General features: G+C 37.9%; 1 long non-coding RNA gene across 9 annotated transcripts in view; it reads right to left on the bottom strand.

The window, feature by feature from the left end:
• The window catches only part of LOC116069578, a 315,340-nt gene extending 296,899 nt beyond the window's left edge, over positions 1-18,441 (bottom strand). For all 9 annotated transcript variants that reach the window (XR_004110041.1, XR_004110048.1, XR_004110044.1 and 6 more), the window contains exon 1: positions 18,091-18,441. This is a non-coding gene — a long non-coding RNA (uncharacterized LOC116069578). The remainder of the gene's footprint in view (positions 1-18,090) is intronic.
• Positions 18,442-19,554: the final 1,113 nt, after the last annotated feature.

Below are 19,554 nucleotides of genomic sequence, written 5' to 3'. Positions count from 1 at the left end.
TTTTGCATGATTGCTTTGCAACTTTGAGAAGAAAATTATATACTCAATATCTTAATTTCCTCACTTTATGACAATAAATAATATCTACCTTCACTCAGAACTGAAAGGACTTAGGTGTTGCTGTGTGAAATACAGCAATACTGAAACTTACAGTGAGTCATCTGTAATTAATGGCCTCATGAAAATGAGAAGCAAAAAAAAAAAAGGAGAAAGTAAAGAAGTATATCACAGAAGTCTGGTGGCGAACGAACCCCAACTGGCTTGTGTTTACAGCTGTCTAACTGGCACTTTACTCATGTAATTAGCATTCAGTAATAGCTATGGTGCTTGATCCTTTCTCTCTTAATGTTTCCATTTCCTTCTGATTGAATTTGCTGCTTTATGTTAGTTTTCTAACTGTCCTTGCACCTTGGGCTTATTGAAGAATGAGACTGCCCTGGTTTTCACCTGTTGTTATTTTCATAATGACTTCTTTTGTGATCTGTACGTATAAGACACCATCCCAAATGACTGACTCACTCCTATGTATTCTGTTTTCTAAGACCTGAATTGTCTGGGTCTCACCTACTCCTCCAACTCCGCTTTACTCTGCTTCTTGTTCACTATCAGGGTGGGGATTATGCTATTCAAAGCTTTGAAAAAGCTTCCAGAATAATAAGTGCCACAGAAAAAGCCATCAATGCAAGCTTGTTGAATTCTGAAAGGAAAGAGATGATAGAGGGATGGCAGTGGGTTTGGTAAATGCATGGATTGAATGAACAAGAGAACTCAATTAGTTCTATTGTTACCTTTGCCTAAGTGTTAAGATTCATTAATTAGGCTAGCAGGGTGAAAATCTAATATATTATATGTTATAGTTGTTAAACAAATATCTATTGAGTGCCTGCTATAAATTAGATTCTGTAATCGGTTCTTTGGATGATGAATAAGACATGCCTTTTGATCTTAGGGAAGTTTACTTTTCATCACAGAGCTTAACTCTGTACACAGCTGCTTCAGGTTCTTCCACCACATCTTTTGACCTGTCACTTCTTCATCAATGCTATCTGTACATTTACCATTTTACCTTTCCTTCCTAAATCACTCCAGAGCATGCCTCCAAACTGTGACAGTTATTTTTTAAAGGAGAACAATTTCATTCTACATTATATTTTTAATTAAATATTAGGGCTTGTTTGGGAGCTAATTCAATGTCATTTTGGAAAAAATGCAACTTCATCTTGCAAGTCCATTGTTTCTCTATTTGTCTATTATCAAGACTCACCTTTCCTCACAGGGTTTCTATCGGACTTACATAGGCTGATACATACACATACTTCATTGTCCATATACTAAATTGTTTTTTACTTTGACTGTTTTTCCATAGCACAATGTTTGACCAGTCAGTGTGAATGAGGAGTCAATGATGATGATTTATATTTACTATTAAAGCTCATGGGATGACACAAAGAAGGAGACTGTTCCTTTTTTGTCTTTCTTTTAATTCATGTGGTGTGTGTATATGTGTGTGTGTGTTCATGTTGTATATTATTGTGAGAACCTGGTACACATGTAACACAGTGTACAGTGGTCAGAACACAATTCACACTACCAATCCTTTCTTTTTATCTTCTTTGAAGCAGGGTCTCTGGCTTACCACTTCCTAATCTTAGCCACCTGGCCCAGGAGTTTCAGGAGGTTCTCCTGTCTCTGATCTCCAGTCTCTCCACATAAATACTTGGATTACACATGCATCCTACTACATTTGATTTAATATTGGTTCTTGGAGTAGGAATTTAGGTCCTTTCATTTTTACAGTAAAAGCTTTACCCACACTGAACCATCTTTCTAGTCCTGAATTAGGCACTAATTTAACATGCTTAGGATGCTCATATTAAATTAGGTTTTCACTTTCCTATGACCTCAAACACGAATATATATGATGTGTTGTCTGTATATAGTATACAATTATGGGAATTTTTTTCTCTCCTTTCCTCTCATCTCTTTTCCATGTTCCCTACTCTCCTTTTTCTCATTACATTTGGCTTTTGCCCCTAACCAAATGTGAAAAGAGCCTTGCTTAGTAAGAACTCTCAGCACCAGCCTTTACTTTACAGCTGATTAAATAGCAAAAGAATCATTCACTTGTCTTTCTCACTTGGGTTGATGAGTGAACTGGAGGTTTGCTCAGTGGACAAAGTCTATTAGCAAGCTACAGAGAAACGTGTCCTTTGCCCCTTCCCACCATTTTTCTAAAAGCCAAGATATGTGGTGAGACAGGAGCACAAAATTCAACAGTAATGGGCTGTAATTGAGTTCTTGGTTTGTTTTAACTGCTCAGATGTGATTTCCTGTGAAAATTGTTTTATCTGATGCTCTTTGTGGAGCTTCATCAGGCCCCATTCGAAGTAACAAGGGCTTTCCTTTCAGCTGATCATGCTTATGCTGAAGAGAAATGAGAAAAGGGAGAGGTGCCTTCTAGAAGAATACATTGGAGAGGAACTGTTAGTCTAATGGGTCAGCAGAAAGAGAAGCCATGCCATCCAATTACCCTTGGGCTGCCTGCAGTCTTTATGACTTTAAGGTAGAATATACCTTTGGAATCTCCCAAACCTAATTGGTAGGCAATAGATGAAATCTTATTTTTCATAGACAACAATACCTTCCAGGGGAAAAATAGATGATAACAGGGTTAAGACATGCTGGCTAGGGAACTGTAGAAGCATTTGGGACTCACACAGTACCTTATCCTGGTAATTTCCTACATAAACAGAGCTGAAGAAAATGCCACAAGAGGAAAACATACCCAATTTCAACATCACACAAACATGTACAATATCTACCATATAACATTTGGTGTTGTTCATGTTCAAATAAAAATATTTTAGATGTAATAAGTTAAATAACATATCTTTAAAATTAATTTCACTTGCTTGTCTTCTATTAGTAGGTCTACCAGAAAGCTTACATTTCCATAAATGTCCCACTGCTCTTAGTTTTGGAGGTGGTTAAGGTAAGACTTGTGATCCTTTGGATATTTATGCCTTTAGGGTTTCAATTAACCTGCCTAAGAAATAGTTGCCAACTGGCTTTTCACTATAAAACATTCACACAACAAGTGTTTGTGGATCTGGATGACATTAGCAAAGATTGGCACAGAGTAGGTTCCTAGAGAAAAGCTACGTATAGATTTGAAGTGAATTTCTGCCAATGGACTGACCACAGTCAATATTGGAATGCCTGTATCACCTGAGTAATGGAGAATGTAAGGAATGCTTATGCTGTTAAGCCCCCTCCAAATGTAAGGTCATAGCACAGAATTGGTTGGAGTGAAAAGAATTGTATGTCTAATCTAAGGCAGGAGATATGTGCTATCCAGAATTTACTCAGCAATGTATTTTAAAGTGTGATGAAATATTTATTTGCAAGGCATCCATACTTTGATTAAAGAGTCTTAAAAAGTACAGGGAAACTGCATGTTATCTTAATCAAATGGCCACTAACTACATGTAGGCTATAGAAGAAAACCATTCTATGTAGGGAGAGTTCTTTCTGTGCCCCATATTCATAGTTGGAGCATTTACATCTGCCAATTTCAGTATAATCTTTAAACTCCATACATGGCAAAGTCTTGGTAACCTAAAAAAATCTTAGCATATTATGTACTCGTGAGATGGGATTATGAGCCCTTAGTTGCTATGTTGAGAAATCAATGATGTGTGTTCCACTCAAAAGTCCAGGAAAGAGTATGGTTAGTTAAACCAGCAAACAAAAAGCATTAAAGACAATGGACAGGAGAAACTACTTCTTCTTTCACTGTTCACATTTATTCTCTTGTTTTCAATTCTTCCTTTTGTGCCATTTACCCAATATCTTTACTTTTCCTGTATCCTCTACTTCTTGAAAACACATTATCAATATCCATTGAAGAGCTTCCTTGAAGTGAACCCCTTCCTATAGTCACAATTATTTTCATACAAAGAAGGCAATGGTGATGCAAAGTACCTTGTGCCCCAAAAGAGGTGAGGAGCCTGATGCTAGAAATGTTGAAGGTATTGCCTGAGGTCACAAGCCAGTAGGCAATAAAGTTGGAGCTCAAAATACAGCTATTCTAAATCCACTGCCTTTATTCACTCAATGACTTAACTCTACAATTCTATTTCCCAATTTGTTAAAGACATCTTTAGCTGTTAATTATTTTTAACACTTACTTATTCCTCATTCTAAGCCCAAAGAATCAGGGTTCCATGCTTCACAAGAAAGGCACAAGATCAGGAAGGAAGAAATTTTACCTTCCTCTTGGCTTACTCCTGTAGCAGTGACATTGGCTACATTGCTTTGGCTCCTGCTAGATTGCATGTGTGCAAACACCCAGGAGCTATCTTTGGATCCATGAATGAGAAATACACATACATTAGCTTATTTTTAAAATGCCTCAGCTACCTCAAAGAGTGGGGACTCCTAAACCTTCCCCTGCTATCCAAGGCAGTGCCTAGTGGCTTCTTACCCAAAATCTCATATGGCTGGTTGACTATATCTCCTGCTGTTCCTGTGTCTCATCCTTCTACCTTGGGTCAAGATGATTTTTCTCATTCCTCTCTGCATCCCCTACCCAAACAACTCTAAATGTCCTGCCCTCTAAATTTCCTGCCCCATGCCCAGCCATTAGCCATTGGCATCTTCATTAAACAATCAAAACCTAATTGAGGACAAGGACCTTCAGTGTCTGAGCATGCAGATTCCTACTGAATCAAAGCATATAGAACCAATCTCCAACACTTCACCTTTTCTTTCCAAATTAAAAACAAAAACAAAAACAAAAACACCCTTCTTCTCTGAGATATAAATTGAGTACAACCATAACAATTATATAAATCACAAAGTATGATATATAATTAACACCCAGCCCATATTTGTCAATTAGATAAAGTACTTTACTATCATTGCTAACTTAAAGAGTTTATGATACTATACCTGAATTATGTTTTGAATTTAACTTGTAAATCTTTAGTATAGATGGTAATTTGCAAACCATGTTTTTAAATCTATATCATATCTTCTAATGTTAAACAACTTAAGTTTGCTTATGGGGCAATAGTGTTCAGCCTATCAGAAATCTGAGAAGGAATAAAATATTACCTGACTATATAGGAAGCACCAAACATAGCTTCTAAAACAATTGTAGAGATTGCAGACTACCTGTACAGTCCCCTAATTCTTTATAATGTTGGAACATTTGTCTTCAGCCTTTTGGTCCAGAGCCATCTAGAAGATCCAGGAATGAGTAGGAATATAAATAACTAGCTTACCTTCTATTGGCAGAGATTAGTAGTCAACTATGCTATATCTGTTTGTCCTTTTGGACAGTAATTTGTCTGCAGCAGATGAAATAGGTAATTTCTGCCCTGTGGCTACTTTGCCACAATAAGCAACCTTGCCTGGATACCTTCTGTGAACTGTGAAGGGGTTACTGTCAGTAGCAGACATGTCTCTAGTAAAAATTTCTAATAATTCTGTAATGATTAAATGTCAGATTCTGTGGACTTCTGATGTTTTCAAAGACTATCTATATAAAGTATATTTGAACTGTTAATCCTTAGCTATTCTTAGCCATTTTTATTTTAGTAAACTGAAAGCACTTTACTATAATTAAATTATACTCTAACCTAGCCATGAGTTTACAATCCGGCCTTAACTTGTGTTATTTAATCATTCTTAAACAGTTTGTAATAGCAGCTATTAGAGGGATTGGGTCAAAGGCTTGTGTTCGTAAATGAAATGCATAGGCACAGTGCGTATCTAAAAGTAACAATATTCACTTCAAATTTTGTATTAATATAGAGATTATACTAGTGAAAACCTTAATTCTATATCAATATATAAATTCTATACCAATGTAAGAAATTACAACTTCAATTTTACATCAATTACAAAGATTTCTACCAATCTAAGATTATGGCTGTACAATGCTTTGTTCAAGAATAAATTTAATAATCCATCTAATCTATTTTCTCCTTGTTCAAAATTATGACCATTCCCAAATTATCCCTTAAAATATCTATCTATCTATGATTTGTAAAGTAACTATAACCAGCACCCAAACCCAAGGAATCAAGTTGATGATTATTTATATCTTCTTCTTGTTGAGTAGGGGCAACAAGAAATCCTTTAAAGGGGTGGGGAGTTGTAGGAAAATTAGAAGATTGGTTAGACTTAAGAAAGCTAACTTTAGTATCTGTTGTCCAGTCTCTGTATGCTTAGAAGTCTCAGGTCTTGACTTAAGTTCTGACCGTATCCATCTGAAAGGTTAGATGAGGTAAGATCATTGGGAATCAGTAGCAATTCCTGAAGTTGTTCTGGAAGTAAGTCTGTGGACAACATCAGAAAGCAGGAGGCAGGAACAGGAGGTCAGTTAAGCATCTCTGAGGGCGAGTCTTGTCAAAGCTGTACATTCTGTAATATCTGAATCTGACAATCAAAATTTTAGTACTATTAAGATATTTGTATGGATTGTGCATGATGCACAGACCGCTTAAGGATGAAATATTGCTTCTAGTTTGAGCAGTTGAAAGACAACTGTCTTTTTGTGAGTTAATTTTATCAATAACCAACTGTAATCAATCTTCATTCATGCTATATGAAGGAGAGCATGAAGAATCTTAAGGATTCCATAACCAGAAGATTTATTGTCTCATTTTAGCTTAAGTTTTGGCTAGAGACATTTTTTTTATGTCTAAGCCAGTTACTGAGCTGTTCCCATATTGAGGAATCAACAGATCAATTTATCTTGCGTGATTTTCTCATTTTTTTGAGATCTTCAGGAGGTCTTAATCTGTCATATCTGATCCAAATCACTCTGGAAGGATATGAGCCTTTCCTGCTTTCCTGTCAACACAAATACAGAGCCTCTCTCCCAAAATAGATGGTCCTTTGTCTAGTAACCAGAAATTATTAAACACCTAGCTTGATCTTTCTGCCATAGGAATTTTAATATTCAAATTCACCAAATTCATAACCACATATATTTTTGATAATTAAAACAATTCTTAGCAGTTTAAGCAATCTAAACAAATATTCTCTGTTAAGTGAGTGCTTCTTTGCTGTTCTGTGCCCTGACCTACATGGGTTCAATGCCTAAATTATTTATACATTTATCTTAAATTTTCCCTATTATGGAGAATAATATCTCTGTGGATACATATTATAGAGCCCTGTTCTCTATATAATTCTCAAGGCCTAAGATTCAAGATAGGTTAGGCTTCCTATCCCTTGCTTTTGAACACATTTTTTAAAAAGATACAATGCCTCAAAATTCTATACATCTATGTAATTAACTTTAATTAAATTCCTTTATACTTACTATATAAGCCTATTTCTAGACTTTAATTTTTGTCATACTATGCTGACAATCACAGAAAATCCCATGTAGACCATGTTCAAAAACCCAAGATTTTGCCCTTGCAAGACTTTTAAATATCTTTAAAGCATTTGTTCATTCATTCTCCTTACCATCTCCCTTCTGTGGAGCTTAATATCTCTGTATATTTAAGAATGTTTAAACAATTACCATTGTACACTCTTCTATTCTTAAAAACAATTAAATCAAAATTTAAAAATCTCTATCCTTTGATTATTTGCTTATAGGAAGCAGGCTGTGTCTGCCATCTGGCTCTCTGCCTCTCATTTTCTTCCTCCTGGCAGCTAGCCAGCTCTTTGCACAGCAGGGGCTCTCAGCTTCTCAGCTTAAGCTCTCTGTATCAGTTTTGAACCATGGGAAGAAATCTCCATGTGGTTCAGGCAAAATCCGTATATTCCTTTCTATCTGTAAAAACAATTAAATCAGATTTATAAATTTAGATCATTTATTTATCTGGTGGTTGGAGGCAGGTACCTTTTATTGTCTGCTTTTTAGTGTCTTCCTCCTAGCACATGGTCATGAGTAAATCCTTGCTGGTGGTTATTGTCCTTTGTTCTAGTTTTGCAAACTGGAACCATGTGATGCAGCTCCACTCACTGAGAAACCAATTTTCCCCTTCTTCTCAACTCATATCATTTGCATATGTATATTCCATCTCAACATCCCTAAATTAATTTTAATAGTGGATTCTCACCTATCACTTTTTGTACCGTATGTTGCAATGAGTTTTTGCTACACTGCTTTGGCTCCTGGCAGATTGCACATGAGCACCTGCCCAGGAGCTACCCTTGAATCCACAAATGAAACACACACACACACACACACACACACACACACACACACACACACACACAGGTTTATTTTTAAAATGCCTTGTCTACCTCAGAGTTGGGTATTCCTAAAACTTCCTCTGCTACCCCAGGCCAGTGGCAACTTACCTAAACTCTTACATGGTTGGTTGGCTTTGTCTCCTGTTGTTCCTGCATCCCTTCCTTCTACCCTGAGTCAATAGTGAATCTCTCCATTCAACCCATGCTACTCTAAGTGTTCAACTCTGTGCCCAGCCATTGGCCATTATCTTCTTTATTGATTGATTGAAACCCAATTAGCGACAAGGACCTGAAGCATCTGGACATGCAGATTCCCAGTTGAATAAACATATCCCTTATAAAAATACCTTCTTGCTACTTTTCTAGCTTCTTATTTTCTCCTCTTTACATTCATTTTTTTTTTTGTCTGTTGTAACCCAGCATTCATGACTATGGAAGGGTCTAGGGAAGATGAGAACAAAGGATATCTTGGATATCTCCTACTTAGCCACACGAAACTTTGAGGAGAATTTCTGCTGATGGGCTGACCTATGCATATGAGAAGCATAGGTAGAAGTGAAGGGTTTATTAAAACTTAGGTTACCTTCTGATCTGAATTGGTGCCCTGAGCAGACCTTGGGTGATAGCTCTGCACCTAGTCCTAAAACACTCAGAAGAAGCTAGACTCCCAGGCACTCGAACACACCCAGGATAACATCTGCCCCAATACCAGGAGTACCTAGAACCAGCAGGATCCAGGGATGCAGGAATCCCTAATTAATTAAAGGTCAAGTAACATATAAAGGCAGGCCTACCATATGCCCAGTGGAACAGTTTTCTTCCAGTCTGAGCCGGTACTCTGATCAGACCTTGGGCACTAGCTCTATACCCAAACCGACAATACCCAGAAGAAGCTTGACTCTCAGATGCTCTAACATGCCTAGGATCACAGAATCTCAGGATCTTGGTCACACCAAGATTTCAGGATCCCAGAGGCAGGTTGGCTCTCAGGAGCTCTGACACACCCAGGATCTCAGGATCACAGGATCACAGAGACAGCTGTACTCTGAGGGGTTCTGACACAGCCAAGATCGCAGTAGTGACAGGCTCTAATCAGAGACAATGAGGGCACTAGAGATAGCCAGATGGCTCAAGGTAAGCATAAAAACATAAGCAACAGAAACCAAGGCTACTTGGCATCATTAGAACTTAGTTCTTCTACCATAGCAAATCTGGATACACCATCACACTGAAAAAGCAAGACTCAGATCTAAAATCACTTCTCATGGCAATGATAGAGGACTTTAAGAAGGGCATAAATAAGTCCTTTTAAAAAACACAGGAGAACACAGGTAAACAGGTAGAAGCCCTTAAAGAAGAAACACAAAATTTCCTTAAAGAATTACAGGAAAACACAACCAAACAGATGAAGGAATTGAAAAAAAAAACCATCCAGGATCTAAAAATAGAAATAGGAACAATAAAGAAATCACAAAGGGAGACAACCCTGGAGATAGAAAACCTTTTGATAAAGAGATCAGGAGTCATAGACAAAAGTATCACCAACAGAATACAAGAGATAGAGGAGAGATTCTCAGGTGCAGAAGACACCATAGAAAACATTGACACAACAGTCAAAGAAAATGCAAAATGCAGTCCTAGCCCAAAACATCCAGGAAATCTAAGACACAATGAGAAGACCAAACCTAAGGGTAATAGGTATAGAAGAGAGTGAAGATTCCCAACTTAAAGGGCCAATAAATATCTTCACCAAAATTATAGAAAAAAACTTCCCTGACCTAAGGAAAGAGATGCCCATGAACATACAAGAAACTTACAGAACTCCAAATAGACTAGACCAGAAAAGAAATTCCTCCCATCACATAATAATCAAAACACCAAATGCACTAAACTTTAAAAGCAATAAGGAAAAAAGGTCAAGTAACACATAAAGGCAGGCCTACCAGAATTACACCAGACTATTCACCAGAGGCTGTGAAAGCTAGAAGATCCTGGGCAGATGTCATACAGACCCAAAGAGAACACAAATGCCAGCTCAGGCTACTATACCCAGCAAAACTCTCAATCAACATAGATGGAGAAAACAAGATATTCCATGACAAAGCCAAATTTACACAATGTCTTTCTACAAATCCAGTCCTACAAAGGATAATAGATAATAGAAAAACTTCAACACAAGGGGGAAACTAGCACCCTAGGAAAAGCAAGAAAGTAATCTTCTTTCAACAAACCCAAAAGAAGATAGCCACACTAACACAATTCTATCTGTAATAACAAATAACAGGATGTAACGATCACTATTCCTTAATATCTCTTAATATCAATGGACTCAATTCCCAAAAAAAGACATAGACTATCCATAGACATAAACAGGACCCAGCATTTTGTTGGGTTTTCTGAAACACCCCAATAACAAATACAGACACTACCTCAGAGTAAAATGCTAGAAAACAATTTTCCAAGCAAATGGTCCCAAGAAACAAGCTGGAGTAGCCATTTTAATATAAAATAAAATCGATTTTCAGCCAAAAGTTATCAAAAAAGATAAGGAAGGAGACTTTATACTGGTCAAAGAAAAAATCTAACAAAGAGTTCTCAACTGAGGAATATCGAATGGCCAAGAAACACTTAAAGAAATGTTCAACATCCTATGTCAAGGGAATATAAATCAAAACAACCCTGAGATTTTACCTCACACCAGTCAGAATGGCTAAGATCAAAAACTCAGGTGAAAGCAGATGCTGGCAAGGATGTGGAGAATGAGAAACACTCCTCCATTGGTGGTGGGACTGCAAACTGGTACAACAACTCTGGAAATCAATTTGATGGTTACTCAGAAAACTGGACATAGTACTGTCTGAGGATGCAGCTATACCACTCCTTGGCATATACCCAGAAGATTCTTCAACATATAACAAGGACACATGTTCCACTGTGTTCATATCAACCTTATTTGTAACAGCCAGAAACTGGAAACAACCCAGATATACTTCAACAGAGGAATGGATACAGAAAATATGATACATTTACACAATGGAGTACTACTTAGCTATTAAAAACAATGAATTCATTAGGCAAATGGATGGATCTAGAAAATATCAACCCAATCACAAAAGAACACACATGGTATGCACTCAATAATAAGTCTATATTAGCCCATGAGCTCGGAATATTCAAGATTCATAGGCCACATGAAGCTCAAGAAGAAAAACGATCAAAGTGGAAGGGGAACAAAATAATCACAGGAACAAACACGGACAGAAAGTGTGTAGCAGAGACTGAAGTAAAGTCCATTCAGAGACTTCTGCACATGGGTATTCATTTCATATATAGTCACGAAACTCAGACACTATTGTGGATACCAAGAAGTGCATGTTGAGAGGAGCCTGATATAGCTGTCTCCTGAGAGGCTTTGCCAAAGCCTGACAAATAGAGTTGGATGCTTGCACCAAGAATTGGACTGAGCATGGGATCCCCAATGGAGGAATTAGAAAGAGCTGAAGGGGTTTCCAACCCCATAGGAAATACAACAATTTCAACCAACCAGACCCTCCGGACCTCCCAGGAACTAAACCACCAACCAAGGAGTACATATGGAGGGACCCATGGCTCCTGCTACTTATGTGGCAGAGGATGGCATTCTTGGGCATCAATGGGAGGAGAAGCCCTTGGTTCTGTGAAGGCTGGATGCCTCAGTGTAGGGGAATTCAAGGGTGGGAATGCAGGGTGGGTGGGCAGGTGGGGGAACACCCTCATAGAAGGAGGGGGAGGGGGATCACATGGGGGCTTCGGGGGGGAAAACTGGGAAAGGGTATGACACTTGAAATTTAATAAAAGAAAATATCCAATAAAAATTTTGCAAAAAATAAAATAAAATAATATTTAGTTCATATTGTACCCCTGCTTAGTGGTATTAAATGAGGTAATTTGGAAGGCTGGGGGTGGGAGAGGCAGTTAGGAAATAATATCTGTAGAGAAAAAAAATTGCTGTACTGATAGCAGTATTTTCACCTTTCCAGAACCCCGCATTTTAGAGGCTCATCTGCTGTTCTACCTGGCTTGATAATCCCTTATCATGATTGATGCATTCTTCTTAATATGATCCTTCATTTTTGATTCACAATGCTGTTTTGTCTAGTATATCCAGTTCTGCTTTACCTTGCAGACCCAACTTTGATGGTGGAGGTGTTCATGATCAGCAAGAAATGACCTTTTTCAGTACCTCCCCATTGCCAGACAATTAGCTTCTTTGAATTTCATATCACAATAATGGCATGTACTTGTCATCTGTCCTTTTGGTGTTTGATAGTGAGGTTCTTTTGTAAAGTTGTGTTACATGTATGGATCATGGATATAAAGTCTTAGGTTCATAGGTTAGTTCTGCCAATTACAAGCTCCATGAATGTAGGAAAATTCTAGAAAATTTCCCAACCGTCAGCTTCTTCTCTCTAATGTGGAGTATTAATGCCTATATTACAGGTGTTATGGGTGTTAAAATAATGTGTGGATGAGCAGATTGCAATATATTATTGACTACTTACCAACACAGCGGTAAGTAGAAGAATCTTTGTTACTGAGTAAAAGTTGGTTTGAATAAAAATTCAACTTCTTACTAATCTTTAATTTTATGTATCTCATTGCATCTGTTTCATTTTCCCTTAGAATGGAAGTAATATTCCACTTATGTGGTTGAGTAAAAAGATTGTCATATGTGAAATACACAGCAAAGTATCTGGAATAAGATGGAAGGCATTCATTACACATTTATTGAATGACTCGTTTAGTGAGTGCAACAGTGACTAGAGTTGTATATAGGGGAGAATTTCTACATATTCAAAATCTACATGACTGCTTATTGAATATTTTACAGAAAATTAAAAGCAAAATAATGTGGAGAGCTTTCTAATGAACACCATCTAAACACATATATCATAAAATGGCATCTATGACCATTGTGAGACAATTAACTTGAACAGAGAGGTCTGTCTAAGATTCATGCTTTAAGATTCATGTGTCTAAACTGCGTTAAACATTATCACTCACTTACATCCATAACTCATCACATAGTGCAGTCCATGTTTTGTTAAGTCAGATGCTATTAATCTGCATGATAGAATGGCAGCTCAAATTAGCTTCAGACAACAAGAAACTTTCAGCAGTCTGGATCTGTTCTCTAGAAACCTTAAATGTACATGACTTGTTTCTGCTAATACTTGCATATAGGGTGTCAAATAAAATGTCACATGCCTTCATTCTCTTTCTTCCTTCCACTTGAAATTCCACTTGCTCCATCTTAGTGTTCACACTAAAGTTCTCACCATCCATTGCCTTACTTTTCTTCAGCAGCAGGCTTAGTGTTTACAGAGACCAATTCATTTTGATGATCATACTGGGCTCAAAAAGTATTGTCTAAATAGTCTAACAGATGGATTATGAAATAGTTTGATGGCTACATGGTTAATAGAACACCCAGCTATACCGCTCCTGGGCTTATATCCAAAAGATGCTCTACCATACCATAAGGACATGTACACTGCTATATTCATAGCAGCTTTATTTGTAATAACCAGACACTGGTAACAATTCAGATGTCCCTCAACTGAAGAATGGATACAGAAAATGTGTTTCATTTATACAATAAAATACTATTCAGCTATTAAAAACAAGGATATTATGAATCTGGAAGGCAAATGCATGTAACTAGAAAATCTCGTCCCAAGTGAGAGAATCCAGACCCCAAAGGACATGCATAGTTTATACTTTTTTATAAGTGGATATCAGCCATAAAGTACACAATACCTGTGTTACACTCCACAGACTCAAAGAAGCTAAACAAGAGGGAAAGCCCAAGCAAGAATGATTGAATCCCTTTTAGAAGAAAGAATAAAAAAGTCCTAAGAGGCAGGCAGAGAGAGGAAACTGGGTAGGAGAGAGGATGGGGAGGAGAATCAGGTATTCAGGATCAGGTGCGAGGAGAGAGAGAGGAGCGAGGGCTAGAGGCTCAGGAGAATTCATGGAAATCTGCACCAGGCAGGGGTTGGAGGGGTGGTGGGAATCTCTGCATTTGCCAGAGAACTGAGATGGGTGAGACTCCCAGGAATCTATGGGGATGACTATAGATGAGACTCATAGCAGTGGAGATATAGAGCTTGTATGTCCTATAGCCAGAGAGGACCCACAGTAGAGGGAAAAGGACACCAACCCATAGCCTACAACCTACAAAACTTTTTACTCAAAATTTGTCCTGTCTAAGAGAAATGCAGGAACAAAGATGTGGCAGAGACTCAGGGAATGTCTAACCAATAACTGGCCCAACTTAAGACCCATCCCATGGGCCAGCACCAGTCTCCAACATCGTTAATGATACTCTGGTATTCTTGCAGACAGGAGCTTGGCAAAATGTTCCTCTGAGAGTGTTCACCCAACAGATGACTGAAACAGATGCAGAGACCCACAGTCAAATATTGGGCAGAGTTCAGGGAGTCTTATGGAATAGTTGAGGGAAAGATTGGGGTAGGGGAGGCCAGGGGATAGGAAATCCACAGAAAGACCAACAGACTCAACTAACCTGGACCCTTGGGCCTCTCAGAGACCAACCAAACCTCCAACCAAAGAGCATACACAGACTTTATCTAGCCCTACTTCCATACATATATGTAGCAGATGTCTTCATGTGGGTCCCCCAACAACTGGAGCAGGGGCTCTCCCTAGTGCTGTTGCATATCTGTGGAATACTTTCCCCTAACTGGGCTGCATTCTTTGGCCTCAGTGGAAGAGGTTGTGCCTAGTCTGTGTGCTGGGGGTGGAGGGGATATCCAGGGGATCCCTCTACCCTCTCAGAAAAGGGGAAGGGGATATGTGGGGAGGAACTGTGTGTGTGTCGAGACTGGGAGGGATGGTGATCAATATGTAAGGTGAAAAATATGTTAGTGGAAAAAAAGAAATAACTTCCTGAAAGTACAGATGGTGAAGTAAATAGGTAGTTTTAAGTGTACTAATTTTTAAAAAATAAGCAAAAGAGCCTTAATAATGTGTTAGAAAAGATGAAACATACAGTAATTGTATGGAGAGAAGAAAGACATCTTTTAGGCCCATATTTATCAGGCTAAGATCAAAGAAATCTTAGATGATGGGTTAGAGCTGAAGTCACAGTCCTTGCTCTCCACAAGCTCACTATAAGCAGAGATGATGGATAACTCTCTCTGTGTTAAAGTGCTTAGAGCTGCATCAACAGAGGACAGATGTTCTGAAGTATTTACCGAGCTAACTAACAGACATTAGAGTATAGTGCTGCATTAATAAACACACTGGGGAAGAGTCCCAGTGAGCCTCCTCACAGGCAGGGTGTGGGTTTAATAGTGAGCTTAATTAAGTAGTTTCCTGGTAAAAAGTCAGGGTTCTCCAAAGAGATATAGAAATTCTACTATGTGCTGGGAATCTTTGCTGAAAAAAATTCCTCCCAGTTGCAAAATCATAGGAAGCAGAAATTGGCATGTGGAGGGAGTGGACAGTGGAAATACATGGTACTTTGGTAATTTGGGCCTTAATTGAAAATTCCCCAAATGCAAATTGCTAAACACATCTTGGAATTTTTCATAGTTTCCCTGGCTGGACCATTTCCTCCCATTATAGCTCATTTATAGTGGCCATTTCTGAGATCCATCCTGGCCTTCTTGGGCTTCTCTTATGTTTTACCCTGCTTCACTTTCTGTTTTCTACTGTCATTCTTACCTGCTTCTTGCTAATGCCCCTTAAAAGTATGAGACATCTGGCTCCTGCTCACTATGGCAATAATGCTGTGGCAAAATAGACGTTGAGTAACTATTTGTTGACAGCCTAAATCTGTACATAAATAAAGGTTATTTCTCCTGGAGAACCATTTTCATCGAAAGGTACTGTAATCACTTTATTTTCTCACAATAGAAACTTTATTGTTAAAAAACTGATATAGAAAATAAAAGTGAAACATTTATTACAGCCCCTCCCTATTAACCATCAAAACAAGCCTTAAACCCCTAAAGAGAAGTAAAATTATCAAAAACAATTTTCCCAACAGTGGGCCTTATTGGGCTAATCTGGTAATATGAAAATTTCTTCATTTCTGTCATGGATTAAAAACATTTTTTGAGCCAAAGCAAAGAAAGACTTGCTGGATCAGCACACAATGAAGAAAACATCAGCACAGAAACAATTATGAGTTAAAATTTACATTGCAAGCAATTACCTTAAATGAACCTTCGTTTAGGCTAAAGAGATGGAAGAGAATGTTGCATCTAAAATCTAGTATTACTATATGTGTATTTTATATATGTGTATGTGTTTATATATATACACATACTTAGGTATATGTATGTATATACATATATATAATACACATATATATGCATGAGTATTTGTATGTGTGTATATATATTAAGTCTTACTTTTTAGACCAAGGAAATCTTCAAAGAGGTTGCAAAGTATACAAATAATCCCAATGACTTTTACTTAAAGTTTCTGTTTAATATAATGTAGAGGAATTTGTGAGTGTCATATTAATTACATCACATAAAATCCAATAAAGCAAAGGGAGACCATGGAGAGGCTGGGGTTTGGAATTAGGTCACCTGATTTCTAACTCCAGCTCTTATGGAGCCTCATTTTCCCCATTCACTAAGTGGGAGTTCTCTCCAGTTTCACTAGCTTCCTGGCGAGCATAATGCAAGTTAATACATAAAAGTTCTTAACACTATCTAATTTGTTATACAAATTTGGCTGTACTTTTACAGCTCTGCCCTCAGGGGAACCAAGTCTAAAATACCTGAAGTTTCTAGGCTTCCAAGTTTATCTTCCTCTGCATATTTCATTTGCCTGACTACAGAGAAAGGGATCATTAATATTCAGACTTCATGAATTATGTACATAAACTCAGGCATTTTTGTTCCACCTTTTCTGTCTTATACTTGTTCTCAGATGTCCAATGATCTTTACTCATGAGCAGGAGAACATCAATGAAAATGAAGACCTGCAGTATCCTTAAGAAGGTAGAACTTGTAGATTTCCCCATATGAGGAACTGTCCACTGAAATGGTATACACATGTGTTAAGGTGCATTTAAGTATCCAGGCTTTGATCACAGTCTTCCTAAAAATCCCAATTCATCAACTACTGCCCACTGATCCCTGAGGTTGGAAACCTTTGCAGTGGAAGCCTGGTTGGCACACTCTGTGGAGTATGCGATCCTCCTCAGGCAAAGGATCCTGAGGAGCCGTGATAAAGATGTTCCTCTCAAGAGAGAAAAAGTATAAACATCCAACAAATGTTCCTAAAACATTCCAGATGCCAATGGAGATAAAGGAGGACACCTAGATTAAGCATAATCCTTGCCAATGGTGTCTATACTCGGAAGGCATGGCGCTATTAATAGGGTTCCATGGAGAGGTGCGATTCAGATAACATAATTGCAAACATAATTAAACTACTGATAGGCTGACTTTGACATGGGCAAATACTCTTGGATTATCCAGATAGGAATAAGTATGCCTACAGGGTGAAGATGAGCCAGACGAGAGAACAGCATAATGTGATAACATGGGAAAGATCCTACTTGTAGTTGGTCTTGGCAATAAAAGAGGAAACTGAGGACCAACAAATGCAGGCAGTCTTAAGATGCCAGAAATGGATTCCTGCCTAAAACCTCCAGAAAGGCATTCATACCTGTCACTACATTTAGTCCACTGAGACTCATTACAGGGTTCTGACCTCCCAAATCATGATACTAAATATTTAGTATTTGGAATAATGATCATTTTTTGTATTTTTTACAGGAAAAATGAGAACTTAATATGGTTTCTAAACTCTGAATATCATCTCAAAGTTTCTTACCAGAGGTTGTGTCTCATTTCCCAAAATGTAGGACTGCTAGCAGTTAGTTTTTGAACTTAACAAGTTTCCCACAGGCACATGTTTTGACTGCTTGGTCACTAACTTGTGGTGCAACTTTGAAGTAGTAGAACTTTTAGGATTTGGGCACAGGCAGACAGAAGTAGGTTCCCAGGAGCGAGCTCTGCTTCTGACTATGGCTTCATACCTCTACTTCACTTAAATGTGAGCAAGCCTTTCCTGCAGTGATGAACTGAAATCTCTCTGAAACGATGAACGAAAATGAACCTGTCCTTCCTTATATTGCTTCAATCTGGTATTGCAACATAGCAACAAGAAGCGTGTGTAGACAGAGTGTGGATGCATTTGTTGATACATTCTAAAAGGTCCCAGAATACTATGGGAAGAGCATAATGTACAATTCTAGTGAGAATTTGGAAGGTCAGAATGTCAATTGGAATATGGACAACCCCTGATTTGGGGGTTTGGGCTTGCCTTATTATTTATTTATTTATTTATTTATTTATTTATTTATTTATTTATTTATGTTGGTTACTGTGTGAAGGCAGTGAACCCAAACTATCCAAACTATCCAAACCCTATATTGCACTAGCCACCCTTCTTCCTGTCATTCTTAGAAGTACATGTGAAGAAATAACAAGGCAGGTCTGATGGTTAATGTTAATTTTCAACTTGAATGTATTTACAATCACCATGGAAACACCTCCAGTTGTGCCTATGAGGGTCTGTCCAAAGGGTTCAAATGAAGAGAGAAGATCTGCCCTGAATTTCACACTATCATTTCACAGGCTAAGTTAAGGAAGAATAAAAAGAAAACATTGACCAGAGTCTCCATCATTTATGTCTCTCCAAGTCCTGACCTTGGATGTAAGGTTCTAAGCACCTGCCACCATGATGGCTCCTCTTCCAAGTAGAACATGGTACATTCAAATACTGAGCCAAAATAAACCCATCCTCCTTTAGCTTTCTTCTGTCAGGTATTCTGTCATAGCAACAAGGAAATTAACTGATAGAATAGGAAACTTAACATTGAAAATAAGCAACTTGAGCCAGGCGTGGTGGCACACACCTTTCATCCCAGCACTTGGGAGGCAGAAGCAGGTGGATTTCTGAGTTCGAGGCCAGCCTGGTCTACAGAGTGAGTTCCAGGACAGCCAGGGCTATACAGAGAAACCCTGTCTCGAAAAAAACAAAACAAAACAAAAACCAAAAAAAAAAAAACAAAAAAAAAAAAAGAAAAAGAAAAAAGCAACTAATGAGAGTAAGCTGCATGAACCATTTGTAGAATATTTACTATGCTTATTGGTACAAATATGGCCCTATGTCAGTCAGATTAATAACCAGAATGCATATTTCCTTTTTGCAGTCAAAACAACCCAACACTCTTATTTTCTTTTTTTAAAATTAATTTATTTTTATTAGATATTTTCTTTATTTACATGTCAT

The sequence above is a fragment of the Mastomys coucha genome, unplaced genomic scaffold (assembly GCF_008632895.1).
Source record: "Mastomys coucha isolate ucsf_1 unplaced genomic scaffold, UCSF_Mcou_1 pScaffold22, whole genome shotgun sequence".
In the NCBI taxonomy this organism is placed as follows: Eukaryota; Metazoa; Chordata; class Mammalia; order Rodentia; family Muridae; genus Mastomys; species Mastomys coucha.
This window is presented reverse-complemented; position numbering and strand designations above follow the sequence as displayed.